Genomic DNA, 10245 nt, shown 5'->3' with positions numbered 1-10245 from the left:
TGATTTCACCACCCAGACCGTCTGCAATAAATGTATGTGGCGTAATCAAGAAGTAGGTTCGTGCACAAAGTCCTGTACTGGCAACATTTTCTCAGTCATATAGAGGCAGCATGGCTGAATATTTATGCAGGGGACTTCCAACGACTTGTTGAGTCTATGGCTGGCTCTGAGCACGATGGGACTCAACTGCTGTGGTCATAAGTCCCCTAGAACTTAGAAATACTTAAACCTAACTGACCTAAGGACATCACTCACATCCATGCCCGAGGCAGGATTCGAACCTGCGACCGTAGCGGTCGTGCGGTTCCAGACTGTAGCGCCTTTAACCGCTCGGCCACTCAGGCCGGCTGTTGAGTCTATGCCACGTCGAGTTTCTGGACTACCCCGATAATGAGGAAAAAAATTGCTCTGGGCAATATGGGACTTAACTGCTGAGGCTGGAACTTAGAACTACTTGAACCTAACTAACCTAAGGACACCACACACATCCAAGCCCGAGGCAGGATTCGAACCTGCGACCGTAGCGGTCGCGCGGTTCCAGATTGTAGCGCCTAGAACCGCTCGGCCACACCGGCCGGCGGGAATGAGGAGGTACGACATGATATGAGGAGGTATCGCATGACTTTTATCTTCGCAGTGTACACTGCCTGCACAAATCGTGAAGCACCCAGCAGACGTGGTCGGATGGTAATGTAACTTCGTATAGGCACGCACCCGTCGTCAGGATCTGTTCTATCACAGTCACATTACTGCTCTGGGTCCTATTTTTAAGTGACCAGAGCAGGTAAAGGAGGCGCTGTAGTGCTATTAAATAAAACAGATTACACAAGCAGTGTGGAAGAATTTTCCCAGTCAGTGGGGATACAAAAACTACAGAAGTACCCAATAGCTACATGCAATGAGGTGACAAAAGTCTGGGCTACCTCTTAACACTATGCCGTCCGGCGACACCACAGTGGTGTCGTGTGCATAGTATTGCGCAGTGGGCAGCGACAGCACTTAAGTGTCTTTTGCATTCGGTTGGTGTTTTGTTTAGCTAACAATAAGTTACACACGTCAACAACATGGTTTGTTTTTATAAGTACATGTACCCTTTCATCGTAACAGACGAAAGAGACGATACTATTATTTACGATGAATACGCGGATGTCTTCTCTGACGCTCCGGACGACTTGGCCAATTGAGAAGAAGACACTGGATATCAAAAACATGAAAGTGAAGCAGAATCGTCGGAAGATAGTGGAATACGTCCAAGAAGAATTGGGCGAACGCTACGGTTGCCAACTGATTCGGATGAATCAAAGAAGGCAGTGTACAGTAGTCAGACTTTGATTTACCGAGGACCAATAATAAATTTGAAGGATCCCCGGGTCCAAACATATTTCCCAAAGATACTCAGAGTGCCCAGGATATCGTAGAATTATATACTGGGAGCGATCAATTTGAATATATTAGCAACTGAACCAACGAGTACAACAGTCAGAATTCCGATAGAAGGAAACTGGATCAAAATAATGCCAAATTTGTCAACCTTACAGGACCCGAACTTAGAAAATGGTTTCATCTTGCTATCCTTATGGTAATTGTAAAAAAAGCAAGGATCGATAATTATTGGTCAACGAATCCGATGATAGACACGCCGATATTTCGCAAAACGATGTCCCGCAAATACTATCATATTTACGTTTTTCCGACAACAGCTATAAATTGGATAAGGCCGACAGGCTTCACAAAGTGCAATTCGTTATTGATTATTTTTCCAAAAAGTTTAAAGAAACCTTTAATCTAAGTCAAAAAATCTCAACTGACGAAGGAATGATACTGTGGCGTGGACGGTTAAATTTTAAAGTTTACAATCCGTCGAAAACTACGAAATATGGCATACTCTTTCGGACGAGGTGTGAGTACGGGATACATTTCCTCATTCAAGATATACTCCGGCGCTGACAGGTTTTTAGCAAAAACACTGATGTAGACCGTCAGTGAGAGAGCACTTCGATTTCCTGCTGCTAATAAGGCGAGTACACCGTTCGCTTGTTACACATTTTTACGAGCTTCAAACAGGTACAACTTATTTTCAGTTATCTGGGTAGTTACTATTTTATTTTTGTAATTTCTTGCGTGTTTGAGTGCCTACTAGACACAACCGTTTATTTTAATAACAGTGTAGTGTACAGTATCGCCGTTGCTACTGACCCTCGTATCGTACAGGCTTTTGTTTGTTTGGTTAGAACAGCTCAGTGTCGGTTAGACCGTCAGTGAGAGAGCACTTCGATTTCCTGCTGCTAATAAGGCGAGTACACCGTTCGCTTGTAGGGTAAACATAGTCATGTGTAGGGACTGTGGTTGTTGTGAGCGGACGCAAGGAGAATTGGCCACTCTTCGGGGGCAGGTGGAGGCTTTGTCTGTTAGGCTCATCGAGCTCGAGGCGCAGGCGTCGGCTCGTAGTGGCGTTGGGGCAACTGTGGTGAGACCTATGCCTACTTCGGTGGCCTTGGAATCGCATGGAAGCCCTGATGTCGCTGCGTCTTCCGGCAGTGAGCATCTTACCGGTCAGCCATCACTCCAGGGTGAATGGCGGACAGTGGTGGGCTCGCGCGTGCCTGGCCGAAAGGCGAAGGTGGGATCTGGCCGCGTGGCAGCTGCCTTACCCCTTTCCAACAGGTACGGGGTGCTTCCTAGTGGTGATGACATCGTTTCCGAGCCACCACAGGATGCCTCGCCTGTTGGGCCAGTGGCCGATTCTCCGGCAAGGTCCCGACAGTCACAGAGGGCGGGCCTATTAGTTATAGGGAGCTCCAACGTTAGGCGGGTTATGGAGCCCCTTAGGAAAATAGCGGGTAGGTCGGGGAAGAATGCCAGTGTGCACTCGGTGTGCTTGCCGGGGGGTCTCGTCCGTAATGTGGAGGAGGCCCTTCCGGCAGCTATTGAACGCACTGGGTGTGACCGGCTGCAGATAGTAGCACATGTCGGAACGAATGACGCCTGCCGCTTGGGTTCTGAGGCCATCCTTGGTTCCTTCCGGCGGCTGGCTGATTTGGTGAAGACAACCAGCATCGCACGCGGAGTGCAAGCTGAGCTTAATATCTGCAGCATAGTGCCCAGAGTCGATCGCGGTCCTCTGGTTTGGAGCCGTGTGGAGGGTCTAAACCAGAGGCTCAGACGACTCTGCGACTATAATGGTTGCAAATTCATCGACCTCCGTTATTGGGTGGAGAACTGTAGGGCCCCCCTAGACGGGTCAGGCGTGCACTACACACCGGAAGCAGCTACTAGGGTAGCAGAGTACGTGTGGCGTGCACACGGGGGTTTTTTAGGTTAGAGGGACCCCCCCTTGGGCGAAACGATAAAATACCTGACGGCTTACCAGAGAGGACATTATCATCGTTGATAAAGAACGTCCGTCCTCAGAGACCAAAAACAGGAAAAGTCAACGTAATATTGGTAAACTGCAGGAGTATCCAGGGCAAGGTTCCTGAATTAGTATCTCTTATTGAAGGAAATAGTGCGCATATAGTATTAGGAACGGAAAGTTGGTTAAAACCGGAAGTGAACAGTAACGAAATCCTAGACACAGAATGGAATATATACCGCAAGGATAGGATAAACGCCAATGGTGGAGGAGTATTTATAGCAGTAAAGAATTCAATAATATCCAGTGAAGTAATTAGCGAATGCGAATGTGAAATAATCTGGGTTAAGTTAAGTATCAAAGGTGGGTCAGATATGATAGTCGGATGCTTCTATAGACCACCTGCATCAGCAACCGTAGTAGTTGAGCGCCTCAGAGAGAACCTGCAGAACGTCGTGAAGAAGTTTCGTGATCATACTATTGTAATAGGGGGAGACTTCAATCTACCAGGTATAGAATGGGATAGTCACACAATCAGAACTGGAGCCAGGGACAGAGACTCTTGTGACATTATCCTGACTGCCTTGTCCGAGAATTACTTCGAGCAGATAGTTAGAGAACCAACTCGTGAAGCTAACGTTTTAGACCTCATAGCAACAAATAGACCGGAACTTTTCGACTCCGTGAATGTAGAAGAGGGTATCAGTGATCATAAGTCAGTGGTTGCATCAATGACTACAAGTGTAATAAGAAATGCCAAGAAAGGAAGGAAAATATATTTGCTTAACAAGAGTGATAGGGCACAAATCGCAGAATATCTGAGTGACCACCATCAAACGTTCATTTCTGAGGAAGAGGATGTGGAACAAAAATGGAAAAAATTCAGAAACATCGTCCAGTACGCCTTAGATAAGTTCGTACCGACTAAGGTCCAAAGCGAGGGGAAAGATCCACCGTGGTATAACAATCATGTACGAAAGGTACTACGGAAACAAAGAAAGCTTCATCATAGGTTTAAGAGTAGTCGAATCATAGCTGATAAGGAAAAGCTGAACGAAGCGAAAAAGAGCGTAAAGAGAGCAATGAGAGAAGCATTCAACGAATTCGAACATAAAACATTGGCAAACAATCTAAACAAGAACCCTAAAAAGTTTTGGTCATATGTAAAATCGGTAAGCGGATCTAAATCCCCTATTCAGTCACTCGTTGACCACGATGGCACCGAAACAGAGGACGACCGAAGAAAGGCAGAAATACTGAATTCAGTGTTCCGAAACTGTTTCACTGCGGAAAATCGTAACACGGTCCCTGACTTCAGCCGTCGCACGGACGCCAAAATGGAAAATATTGAAATAAACGATATCGGAATTGAAAAACAACTGCTATCACTTAGTAGCGGAAAAGCATCCGGACCAGACGAGATACCCCTAAGATTCTACAGTGATTATGCTAAAGAGCTTGCCCCCTTTCTATCAGCAATTTATCGTAGATCGCTGGAAGAACGTAAAGTACCTAGCGACTGGAAGAAAGCGCAGGTCGTTCCCATTTTCAAGAAGGGTCATAAATCAGATGCGAATAATTATAGGCCTATTTCGCTTACGTCAATCTGTTGTAGAATAATGGAACATGTTTTGTGTTCTCGTATTATGACGTTCTTAGATAATACAAATCTCCTTCATCATAACCAACATGGATTCCGCAAACAGAGATCATGTGAAACTCAGCTCGCCCTATTTGCCCAAGAAATTCACAGTGCCGTAGACACTGGCGAGCAGATTGATGCCGTATTCCTGGACTTCAGGAAGGCATTTGATACGGTTCCGCACTTACGTTTAGTGAAAAAAATACGAGCTTACGGAATATCGGACCAGGTTTGTGATTGGATTCAGGATTTCCTAGAAGAAAGAACACAACATGTCATTCTTAACGGTTCAAAATCTGCAGATGTAGAGGTAATTTCGGGAGTACCGCAGGGAAGCGTGATAGGACCTTTATTGTTTACAATATACATAAATGACTTAGTTGACAACATCGGTAGCTCCGTGAGGCTATTTGCAGATGACACGGTTGTCTACAAGAAAGTAGCAACATCAGAAGACTCGTACGTACTCCAGGAGGACCTGCAGAGGATTAATGCATGGTGCGACAGCTGGCAGCTTTCCCTAAACGTAGATAAATGTAATATAATGCGCATACATAGGGGCAGAAATCCATTCCAGTACGATTATGCCATAGGTGGTAAATCATTGGAAGCGGTAACGACCGTAAAATACTTAGGAGTTACTATCCGGAGCGATCTGAAGTGGAATGATCACATAAAACAAATAGTGGGAAAAGCAGGCGCCAGGTTGAGATTCATAGGAAGAATTCTAAGAAAATGTGACTCATCGACGAAAGAAGTAGCTTACAAAACGCTTGTTCGTCCGATTCTTGAGTATTGCTCATCAGTATGGGACCCTTACCAGGTTGGATTAATAGAAGAGATAGACATGATCCAGCGAAAAGCAGCGCGATTCGTCATGGGGACATTTAGTCAGCGCGAGAGCGTTACGGAGATGCTGAACAAGCTCCAGTGGCGGACACTTCAAGAAAGGCGTTACGCAATACGGAGAGGTTTATTATCGAAATTACGAGAGAGCACATTCCGGGAAGAGATGGGCAACATATTACTACCGCCCACATATATCTCGCGTAATGATCACAACGAAAAGATCCGAGAAATTAGAGCAAATACGGAGACTTACAAGCAGTCGTTCTTCCCACGCACAATTCGTGAATGGAACAGGGAAGGGGGGATCAGATAGTGGTACAATAAGTACCCTCCGCCACACACCGTAAGGTGGCTCGCGGAGTATAGATGTAGATGTAACAATTGACATCTTCTTATGGAAAATGGCATCACCTCTACATGGTTATTATAACAGTGCAGAACTTACTTGAAAATAAAATTCGAGTTTGTGGAACGAAACGGCAAACTAGAGGATTTCCGTAAAAAAAAGCGCTAGAGTCAATGCGTTTGAAGCTTTTGATGAACGGAAAGGTGAAGTATTCGCACAGGTATGGAGAGCTTCGAAAACTAAAACGATAAAAACGATCTCTACAATACATAATGCCACTTTGACTGGCACTCACATAAAATGTAGAAAAACCAATTACACAATAAAAAACCTGAAAGTGTATTACACAACAACAAATACATGAACGTATTGGGTCGGGCAGACCAATATTTCAGTTATTACCTGTGGTGTCACCGCCAGACACCACACTTGCTACGTGGTAGCCTTTAAATCGGCCGCGGTCCGCTAGTATACGACGGACCCGCGTGTCGCCACTGTCAGTGATTGCAGACCGAGCGCCGCCACACGGCAGGTCTAGAGAGACTTCCTAGCACTCGCCCCAGTTGTACAGACGACTTTGCTAGCGATGCTACACTGACAAATACGCTCTCATTTGCCGAAACGATAGTTAGCATTGCCTTCAGCTACGTCATTTGCTACGACCTAGCAAGGCGCCATTTATCCTTTGCTATGTATCTAATGAAGCATGAACCTCCGTTGCGTGCCGCAAATGTTAAGTTCAATAGTTATTCAGGACAAGCTATCCCTGTGTTAGGACAGTGCAGCCTTCGTGCAACATACAAGGGACAAACAAAACTTGTGTCATGTTACGTCCTTCGTTCATCTTCTGCAGTGAACTTGTTTGGTTTAGATTTATTTCAGCTGTTTAGCTTGTCTATAGTAAATCAGGTCCTCTCAGTGAACCAGACTGTGCCTTCAGCCAGTGTTTCTCGTCTATGTGAAGAGTTTTCAGACAGTTTTGCATCGGGCCTTGGTTGCGCTAAGAACTATCAAGCACGTTTGGAAATGAAAGTAAACGCGCAACCGAAATTTTTCCGAGCGCGCAATGTTCCCCACGCATTGCGTGATGAGGTCGCAAGAACATTACACGATTTGGAATCTCAAGGTGTAATTGAACGTGTCCAGGCTTTTCTCTGGGAATCACCCTTAGTAATTTTGCCAAAACCTTCCGGAAAATAGAGACTTTGTGTGGACTTCAAGGCAACAGTGAATCCACAACTAGTGATTGCAACTTTTCCTTTACCCCGCCCGGAAGATCTTTTTGACAAACTGTGCCCGGATAAATATTTTTGGAAGTTGGACCTAGCAGATGCGTACTTGCAAATACCGGTGGACGAAGAATCCCAGCGCGTTTTGGTGGTTAACACGCATCTTGGTTTGTACCGATTCAAAAGACTGCCATTCGGGCGTGCATCCGCCCCTGCATTGTTTCAGCAATATTTACAAACTGTTTGTGCGTCGGTCCCTATTGCAGCAAACTACACTCCTGGAAATGGAAAAAAGAACACATTGACACCGGTGTGTCAGACCCACCATACTTGCTCCGGACACTGCGAGAGGGCTGTACAAGCAATGATTACACGCACGGCACAGCGGACACACCAGGAACCGCGGTGTTGGCTGGCCGTCGAATGGCGCTAGCTGCGCAGCATTTGTGCACCGCCGCCGTCAGTGTCAGCCAGTTTGCCGTGGCATACGGAGCTCCATCGCAGTCTTTAACACTGGTAGCATGCCGCGACAGCGTGGACGTGAACCGTATGTGCAGTTGACGGACTTTGAGCGAGGGCGTATAGTGGGCATGCGGGAGGCCGGGTGGACGTACCGCCGAATTGCTCAACACGTGGGGCGTGAGGTCTCCACAGTACATCGTTGTTGTCGCCAGTGGTCGGCGGAAGGTGCACGTGCCCGTCGACCTGGGACCGGACCGCAGCGACGCACGGATGCACGCCAAGACCGTAGGATCCTACGCAGTGACGTAGGGGACCGCACCGCCACTTCCCAGCAAATTAGGGACACTGTTGCTCCTGGGGTATCGGCGAGGACCATTCGCAACCGTCTCCATGAAGCTGGGCTACGGTCCCGCACACCGTTAGGCCGTCTTCCGCTCACGCCCCAACATCGTGCAGCCCGCCTCCAGTGGTGTCGCGACAGGCGTGAATGGAGGGACGAATGGAGACGTGTCGTCTTCAGCGATGAGAGTCGCTTCTGCCTTGGTGCCAATGATGGTCGTATGCGTGTTTGGCGCCGTGCAGGTGAGCGCCACAATGAGGACTGCATACGACCGAGGCACACAGGGCCAACACCCGGCATCACGGTGTGGGGAGCGATCTCCTACACTGGCCGTACACCACTGGTGATCGTCGAGGGGACACTGAATAGTGCACGGTACATCCAAACCGTCATCGAATCCATCGTTCTACCATTCCTAAACCGGCAAGGGAACTTGCTGTTCCAACAGGACAATGCACGTCCGCATGTATCCCGTGCCACCCAACGTGCTCTAGAAGGTGTAAGTCAACTACCCTGGCCAGCAAGATCTCCGGATCTGTCCCCCATTGAGCATGTTTGGGACTGGATGAAGCGTCGTCTCGCGCGGTCTGCACGTCCAGCACGAACGCTGGTCCAACTGAGGCGCCAGGTGGAAATGGCATGGCAAGCCGTTCCACAGGACTACATCCAGCATCTCTACGATCGTCTCCATGGGAGAATAGCAGCCTGCATTGCTGCGAAAGATGGATATACACTGTACTAGTGCCGACATTGTGCATGCTCTGTTGCCTGTGTCTATGTGCCTGTGGTTCTGTCAGTGTGATCATGTGATGTATCTGACCCCAGGAATGTGTCAATAAAGTTTCCCCTTCCTGGGACAATGAATTCACGGTGTTCTTATTTCAATTTCCAGGAGTGTATCTGGACGATATTGTGATCTCCGGAAAGACGGAAGAAGAACATTTAGCCAATCTCCGAACATTATTTCAGGTCTTGCGACAAAATGGTCTTCGCTTGCGAAAGGGCAAATGTGTGTTTTTTGCACGTGAATGCCATATCTGGGACATGTACTCAATGCCCAAGGCGACAAAATGGTCTTCGCTTGCGAAAGGGCAAATGTGTGTTTTTTGCACGTGAATTGCCATATCTGGCACATGTACTCAATGCCCAAGGCATACATCTCAGTCCAGGTCACCTCCGTGCCATACAAGACTTGCCTTCGCCGCAGAATTTGAAGCAGCTACAGAGTGTGCTGGGAAAAATTAATTATTATAACAAATATGTGCCGCACGCCTCTTCCATTTCAGCTCCGCTTCATCGCTTACGCCGTAAAGGTGTTCCGTTCGTCTCGACGACGGAATGCGAACGCGCCTTTCGCCAGTTGAAATCGGCGTTGCTTTCTAATACTTACCTTACGCCATTCGATCCCCAGAAACCCCTTTTGTTGATGGTAGATACATCGGATTTCGGGATCGGTGCAGTGCTTGCGCACAAAGATGGTTCGCTCGATCGCCCTATTGCCTTTGCGTCCAAATTGCTCTCGTCTGCGCAAAGAAATTATTCACAGATCGAGAAAGAAGCTTTGGCTCTCGTAATTGGTGTTACAAAGTTTCATGATTTCTTGTATGGTCGTCACTTTACCATCATCACAGACCATCTGTCGTCTTCGCCCGTCGGGTTCTCCGACTCGATGGAGGTCGACCTTTCGGCCCCTCCTGACTATCTACGGGCGCATACACCGCATGTTGGCGTGCACCCTGGACTAGGTTTTCAGGCGTTTCCTAGCTCCCCTCGGACCGAATGGCCGGGTGCGGGTGGCACAGCCTCGCCTGTTGTTAGGCTCCCCACCTCGTCGCATACGTCAACATGGGGTCCTCCCCACGGCGGGCGGAAGCCTTATAACACAACCGTTCGCCGATTTGCGGGGGAGGAATGTGGTGTCATCGCCAGACACCACACTTGCTACGTGGTAGCCTTTAAATCGGCCGCGGTCCGCTAGTATACGACGGACCCGCGTGTCGTCACTGTCAGCGATTGCAGACCGAG

At 47.9% G+C, this 10245-nt stretch overlaps 1 non-coding gene across 1 annotated transcript; it reads right to left on the bottom strand.

The window, feature by feature from the left end:
• Window positions 1–260: 260 nt before the first annotated feature.
• Window positions 261–344, bottom strand: Trnas-gga. Its single transcript is given in 2 exon segments — window positions 261–295; window positions 305–344. It is a non-coding gene; the product is annotated as a tRNA-Ser (tRNA).
• Window positions 345–10245: the final 9901 nt, after the last annotated feature.

Source organism: Schistocerca americana, chromosome 9, assembly GCF_021461395.2.
Source record: "Schistocerca americana isolate TAMUIC-IGC-003095 chromosome 9, iqSchAmer2.1, whole genome shotgun sequence".
Taxonomy (NCBI): Eukaryota; Metazoa; Arthropoda; class Insecta; order Orthoptera; family Acrididae; genus Schistocerca; species Schistocerca americana.
Note: the sequence above shows the minus strand (reverse complement) of the source record. Positions and strands in the feature narration are given on the sequence as shown.